General features: G+C 39.7%; 1 protein-coding gene across 6 annotated transcripts in view; it reads left to right on the top strand.

Moving 5' to 3' along the window:
- Nucleotides 1-241: 241 nt before the first annotated feature.
- The window catches only part of STARD3NL (STARD3 N-terminal like), a 24654-nt gene continuing 17385 nt past the window's right edge, over nucleotides 242-7510 (top strand). For 3 of the 6 annotated variants that reach the window (XM_017734433.1, XM_017734432.1, XM_017734431.1), the window contains exon 1: nucleotides 242-423. The gene's annotated coding sequence lies outside the window, so the exon portion shown is untranslated. Of the gene's footprint in view, nucleotides 424-444; nucleotides 4324-4344; nucleotides 5017-7510 lie in introns of those variants that run through there. The other 3 variants (XM_017734425.1, XM_017734427.1, XM_017734430.1) reach the window with 3 other exon arrangements.

Raw genomic sequence — 7510 nt, 5'->3', positions numbered from 1 at the left:
GCCCTGCCTGCCTTCCCTCCCTCCCTTCCTTCCTTTCCTTTCCTTTCCTTTCTCTCCCTTCCCTTTGCCCACTTCCTCCTGTGCCGGTGCCGCCGCTTTCCCCGGGGAGGGTACGGGTTTGTTCCCCTTGGTACGGAGCTCGCTGTCCTGCTGGGGCGAGGTGGGGGCAGGGAGAGGAAGAGGAAGAGGAGGAAGGAGGAGGAAGGCGATCACGTGCTGGGAGGCGGGGCGGGGCGGGGGTCCTTTTCTGGGAAGGGGATCCCTCTCCGCGGAGGGAGTGCTTGTGGCGCTCGGCGGATGCTCAGCGGGCACGGCCGCCTCTCCCACATGCCCGGCGCCGCTGCTTCTGCTGTCGGGCCCGCGGAGGACTGCTTTTTTCCCCTCTCCTTGCGATCCTAGCCCAGCAAATCCATCCTCACGGAGGTACGGCGACCTGTTTGTACTGCTGGTAGTGGGGTGAGCCAGCCGGGCCCTGCGAACCCCCGACTTCCATCGCGGGAAAATGTTGTGCTGAGGGTTAATTTTAGCGTCGGGCTGAATTTAGACAGCTTCGGAGAGGTACTGCCTGCGTTCAGCATCCGAATTTAAAGTGGATCATTCATTCCTGAAGTGTAGGGTTTTTAATCTGTGTTGAGGGTGACGCTGTACGTCTGCAGAGCGAGCTGGTTAAACCCGCAGCATTTGGTCTCCAGCAGCAGTTTATGTTATTCATTGATCAAGTGCTAGCACTCAGCAGTTCCCAATTAGCTGTAAGCAGACACAGTGGTCGACTTCAACCTGGAAAATATTCACCAAAAATACTAAACTTGTCGTTTGTTTGTTTTTAAATCATGTTAGTGTGCATAAAGGCATAAGGTGATCACTGTATTTTGCACAACGTTGTCAATACATTTTATGGTGCGCGTTTGTCATCTTGGTTTATATAATATGTAGAACTGTGTTGAATATTAATTGCTATGAAAGTTTTCATTTTTTGCTGGTAGTGTTTTGGGGCGCTGTTAGTGAATCCAACATTGTGAGGAGGCTCCTTTCTGTTTGTAAGTCCATAGTGGTGTTACTGTTTTTAGTAGATGTTTTTCATCAGCTTTGGAAGTTTTAAGTAGGCCAGATGCAGAGTGATTTGGGTTTTGTTTGTTTGTTTGTTGATGGTGTTCAGGGCCAGATACTCTGCATAAAAGGCACCAGTGATCCTCTTGTTGTGATACAAATCCATAATTTTAAGTATTTTCTGTTATTCGTGTGTTAGGCTTTTTCAGGGTGAATGTTGCTTTCTGTAGACTTGATATGTTGAGAAAGAGATGATCTTTTAACGATGCTGGAATTTGTGAAATACTAAACTCAGTTCACATGGATTAGGCATTCTTTTTTGTGCATTTGGGCTTGAGTGTGGTGATCTTGATGTGATGTGGTCTAATTTTCATAAATTCTCAAGTGTTTAGCCATGATTTTTTCAAAGTGAGTTTAGCACAATTGTCCTAGGTCATCATTCATGAGAAAGAATGTATTTAGACTTTACCATTTTAAACTTTGTCAGAGCATCCTAGTCAAACATACAGTTATTAAAACATCTTTGTTGTAATGTTTTACAGTGCCAAACCTAGTTTCTAATAAACATGACTAATGGATTTCACTCGGTGAATTAAGTCAACATGCACAATATTACCAGTGATTTTGCAGAAGATATGGATGACATGGTAATGGTAAATCAGACTTGTGACAGCAGGGCCTGTGATTTCTCATGGTTAGACAGCAGCATCCAGCTACTCAGATGAGTCACTTTAAAGGATCACAGATTTGTTGCTTGTTAAACATTCTCTAATTTAACTGTACGTGCTAAATATCTGGTCTTAATTTGGAATCGTTAGCGACTGTGTGAAAAGACAGCTTGTACATTACCTCTCTGCCTTGCTGACTTAAATTCAGCTAGGAGTAGAATTAAAAATGAAAATTTGAAAAAAGTAATCTTAGAACCAAAAAGAACCAACTGAATGTCTTATAATGACATTATGCTTTCCATATTAAGTTCAGCTACTCAGTCATCAGCTGAAGCCCTAAAATAGCATCACTTCAGACATCAGGAGTTAATTTCTATCTTGCACTGACAGAAAAATTAGATAAATTATGTGGGGGTGTGTTAAACTAAGTCTTTTCTTCTGAAGGTTCAGATGTAGGTCTTTGCTAGAACTTGCTGCTGCTTGGACTAGGTAATTGTTTCCTTACAATGTCTTTTAAGAAGAAAAATAGAGGTAAAATGTAAAACCTGATACTTCCTTTTATTTTGAAGCACCTTCAAGACCTATAAAAGAGGAGTTAAGAGTGAAAAAAATCTTACAAAAGTTTATCCTGTATTCTGAAATGGATGTCAGTTTCTTGAAGGGCTGTTTTCTTTAAGAGCTCTGAAGAATTTTCAGGGGTTGTTTGCCTGGAGTAAACTTGCACCATTTTGTGGAATAGTTTTTGAGGGAGTGACAGAATCCTGAGTGTTTCTCACTAGTACATAAAGTGACTGATCTATTTCAGGAAGAGTCCCTCAATTCTGTGCTAGCAAAAGAATAGCTTTTCTTGTCCAAGTTGTATCTGGCTAGCAGCCCTGGGGCATATGTTTGTTGTTGATCTGGGACAAAACCAACAAATGTGTAGGAGTAGTCAGTGTTATAAACCAGTATCGTGCTTGATGTTTGAGGCAATCAGTGAGATGTTTGGCCTCTTTAAAAAATTGTGTTTTCTACTTAGAGAAATGCTGGTGTGATAAAATAGGTATGGTTTTGATATCTAAATGGTTTATTTGGCCCACAGTTAAGTCTGAGAAACTGAATGAATAATAAGCCCTTATTGCTTATTTTGTGCTTAGTGGAGAAAGTTTGCTGTGAAATCTTCATTTCTGTGAGCTGGTGTTGGGTGGGCTACAAAGTCAGCTTCAGAGAGCAGGTAACAGATGTGAAGAAGAGTTAATACCAGATTCGTTGGAGGTTTTTTAACTGTCTTTCCTCTATCTTTGTATCACTTCCCCTTTATGCCCACCTCTCCCTCCCAGCTTTTGCAAGAAATCATTAGCATCTTTTTTTTTCTTTGTATTTTTTATTGCATGCAGGTATTGCTTGTGACTGGAATGTGTATGTATACATAAAACATACAAAAATACTGTTTACGTATGTTAATATAACTGTGGGGAGCTGACTGTATTAAACCTTAAAATCCTGATGTAGTTTCAGGTCAGTGCAAGATTACTCCAGAACATTTAAACCAAATAAAAAGCTTATGTTATTTTTAAGAAAACTATAGTTTTGGTTTGATAATTAATTAAATAAGAGTTGGGACTGGATGATCTTCAAGGTCCATCCCAATCCCTTAGCATTCTCTGATTTTATGAAGTCATTGCTATCAGTTGGAATTATTGGTTGTAAATGGGATGATATGCTGTCAATTCTATAACTGGGATACTTCTCTCTCTAAGGACCTAACAGTGATAACGTGCACAGAATTCAGTTTTGGAGTTTGCAATGCTTAACTATCTTGAGTGCAGCTGAGATCTGAGGCAAACCTTTGGAACATGTTACAGTGCATCCTTTTTTGTTAGTTTTTTTTTTAGAATATCGTTGCATATTAGCTCAGTTGTTTAGAGCATGGTTCTAATAATGCCAGGGTTGCAGGTTTGATCGCTGTATGGGCCATTCATTTAAGAGCTGGACTTGATGACCCTTGTGGGTCCTTCCAACTCAGATGATTCTGTGATTTAAGATCATACTCTTGATTAAACAAAATCTGAACTCTATTCATTTTGAGTTCTGGCAAGTGTGTTTTCAAGTGTATCATGAATTCAGCATGGAATATTCTCAGAGTCATAAAACCATAGAATGGTTTGGGTTGGAAGGACCTCAAGAGACCATCTAGTTCCAATCCCACTGCCACGGGCAGGGACATGCTCCACTAGGCCAGGTGGTTGCAAGCCTTATCCAACCTGGCCTTGAGTACTTCTGGGGATGGGGCAGCCATGACTTCTCTGGGCAACCTGTTCCAGTGTCCTACCACCCTCACAGTAAACAACTTTTTCCTAATATCTAGTCTAAACCTGCCTGCTTTCAATGTGAGTCCATTTCTCCCTTGTCCTGTCACTCCATGCGCTTGTAAAAAGCCCCTCTCCAGCTCTTCTGTAGGCCCCTTTTAGGTACTGGAAAGTGCTCTAAGGTGTTCCTGGAGCCTTCTCTTCTCCAGGCTGACAACCCCAACTCACTCAGCTTGTCTTCAGCTTCTGAAGCTGATTTACTCCACCGGATCCACATCCTTCTGATGCTGGGGGCCCCAGAGCTGGATGCAGTGCTCCAGGTGGGAATAACTCTGAAGAGCTGTTGTTTCACATGCTCTTTCACATGTCTGGTTTGAGTCCATTTTAAAAGTAAAAGTCTGGGATATGCTGTTAAATAGGAGTCCAGAGGGGAAGAGATGATGGAGATAAAAGTAAGGACAATGCTGATGCCAAATTTACAAGCTGTTAACTCTGCCATTTTTCTCAGCTCTTGTAGAATAAGAAATGAAGTGTTTGGAAAAGGACAATAGTGTTTTGCAAGACATGGCTCAGTAGCAGGGATTCTTCAGCTGCAGGGAAAACTAGTCCAAGGTTGGGACACTTCGATTTGACTTTCTGAATCTACGTGTCTCACTCTTGGGATGGAGAAGGGTGACACTGCTGTTTCCTCAGATGCTCTACTAACCTAAAAAAAATGTATTTCCTTTTTTTTTTCTTTCTCTTTTTCACTTTCTTTCAGTGGTCCGAGAAAAATATTATTCAGTACAAATGTGTGCAACTGCCCTGTTACTTTTGCTAGGTCACCATTAGAGCACAGGAAATTGGGGAAACATTTTTCTCAAGGAAACCGGGGGTTTATTGTTTCAGTTTTGTTTTTACAGGGACAAGTTATGTAAGTAAGAGCTGCTACTTCAGGGTAAAGCAGAGCTACTCTAGTTCTGAACACCCAGATAAACCCAAACTCTTTGTAAGGTGCTCTCTCCTATATGCTGGTAAGTCTTGCCCTGCCCCTCCAGTGGGAAACCTTCCCAGTCTTTAAATGTATTACATATTTGTAACTTGTAATTCGTGCTGTTTTGCTTAATTGAAAAGCTAGACTATTGCCAAAGCACTCGACAGTATCTTCTGCTTATGTTTGGGGAGTTTTGTGGGTGTGCATCAGTTTGAATTTTTTAGTCTTATTTTGATTAAAGTGTCTGGCCGAGGTTTGGGGGTTTTTTGTTGGTGGTGTTTTGGTTGGTTTTTTTTTTAATATTCCTTCATGTTCACTAAGGAGCATTTGTTTTGAACAGAACAGTGCTTCAGACAGTGTTTTTAAAGGCATTGAAACCTTAAAATGTTTCTGAGGCAATGATGTGTTACAGCTAGAGACAGAATGAGTGCAGATTGGAAGGGATTTGAGTGCCCTTCAGGAACAGGAGCAATGAGTATCAGGAGGTCACTAGTAATGTACCCACTACAAGCGGATTTCAGGAAAATTAGTTCTTGCAGTTATATAAACAGAAGAGGGACAGAGTATGTCGGCAGAGTGAGGTCATTTATAGTAGAAAACAGTGTAAAAAATGTGTCCAGGTAAGCTTTGGAGGCAATCTTCAGCTCTTCGGGAATTTTTTTTTTTCCCCCTTGATTTATAATCAGCGTTACTTCATCTTCACAGAAATTGATTCTATCTGTGTTGGCTCTTAATCAGAGTATGTGCTGGTACTGTCAGAAGATACACTGAGAGGCTTCTGCTAATACTCCTGCAGGTTAATATGGCTTTACACCAGAAAGTCTCAATTTCTTGGACTTCCAATATGGGGTGTACCAAAGCAGTCTTTACAGATAATTGCATATTCTGTCCAAGGTGTTGGCTAGGGCAATTTGTGTCTATGCCTAGATAAAGAATGAAGTTGGGCTTCATGATGGTGAGAGAGCAAACAGTGGTTCAAGACCATTTTCCTTTAGGTATGTTAAAATTGTCTGAAACCGTCTTTAAGTATAACTTAAATATGTGAATGTTAGTGTTATAATTGCACCAGTTACTGTATTAAGCTCTGTTCTTGTGAGAAATTTTGGGTTTATCTGTGCCATGTAGTGTGTTCCTACAGCATAGCAGGTAGTATAAGCAGAAATGTAAGCCCTCTTATCAGAAAATAACTCTTTTGGTAAAGAACTGGCATGTTTTATTTGTCTCCCTATGAGGAAAGTTTTTAGCAAGGAAATGCTTTATTTTTTATTTTTGTTAGGAGTGAAAATTGCTGCTCTTTCAGTGTCAGCTTTTCTACTACCCTGTATTTTTCACAGTACTTGAGCATCTTGGCTGCTATATTGTCCATGTCATCCTATTTTACTCATTGGAAAAAAAGAAATATTTTCAGATGGTTTTTTTAACATTCACAGAAAAGCTGTTTATGGTGGTAGTTTTTGGGCCATATTTAGCGTTGTCAGGACACAGAAGTATTATAGGTATTCAGTGTGTTTCAACAGCAGTTGTGACGCAATGTTACATTGTGTGCCTAGTTACTTTATGCAAACGTGACTTCTCTGGTATTTTAACCTAAACTAGCATTGCCTTTTCGGACTTGCCTCCATGTGACTCTTTAAGTTTTGGTTTTGCTGAGCTGTTGATAGCCTTTGAGTAAGCCTTTTTTGTTTGGGTTTTTTTTTCTTTTTTAATCACATCTATTATCTCTTCTCAGTTAAATTCTGCTGCGTCTTTTTTTTTCTTGGAAAGAAAAATGTATCATATGTGGTGCTGTTGCTCATGTATGATACAGTAATAGAGTCCAAAAAAAAAATTTAAACCAAGGATAATAGACTAGAAGAATAATGGTAGAAAAGAGAAGTAGCCTTCTGATCTTGCATCTTTAAGATAAGTGTAAAATTACACATGCAGTGTGTGCCATCTGCTTCTGTCAGTATGAATGAAAATAATGATGTTAATTGTAAATGTAACCTGAAATCATGGGCAAGCTCTCACCATTGTATTGCTAAAGTCTTTATTAGACTTTGAGGGCAGGGAAGGACTGCAGTCCTAAGCTTGATAATTTTAATTCCTTTACTTTTCACTTATTATACTAGCTAATACTATTAATAAGTGTAAAATCCGTATTTCAGTAGAAAGTTTGAGAATTTAATTCTCTGTTTGGAAGTTTGAGTTATGGCCATAACAATTAAGGGTTTAAAAAAAGAAAAAAGAAAGCAAAACACACCTTTATTTTAATTCTTTATTTTTATTTCAATAGATGCAAACTTTGGGGTATTCCTTCCAGGAAAATTATGCCACTGTTATCTATGACTTTGAATATGTCAGCATAGAAAACTTACTTAGCTAAATATTTTTAGTGGGAGTTGAGTGAATATACGCAGTAACGCTGTCCGCGTCATTAATTGTTGTCTTCCCTGATGGGGAAGACGTTCAGATTTTTGCCAGGAGAAAAAAGGAGGCGAATGGGACTTCATGCTTCTCAGTCTCCAGATAGGTGTTTATTAATTCTTATCTAA

This window comes from Corvus brachyrhynchos, unplaced genomic scaffold (genome assembly GCF_000691975.1).
Source record: "Corvus brachyrhynchos isolate BGI_N302 unplaced genomic scaffold, ASM69197v1 scaffold94, whole genome shotgun sequence".
Taxonomy (NCBI): Eukaryota; Metazoa; Chordata; class Aves; order Passeriformes; family Corvidae; genus Corvus; species Corvus brachyrhynchos.
The sequence above is the reverse complement of the archived record's forward strand: the minus strand, read 5'-3'. Positions and strand labels throughout refer to the sequence as shown.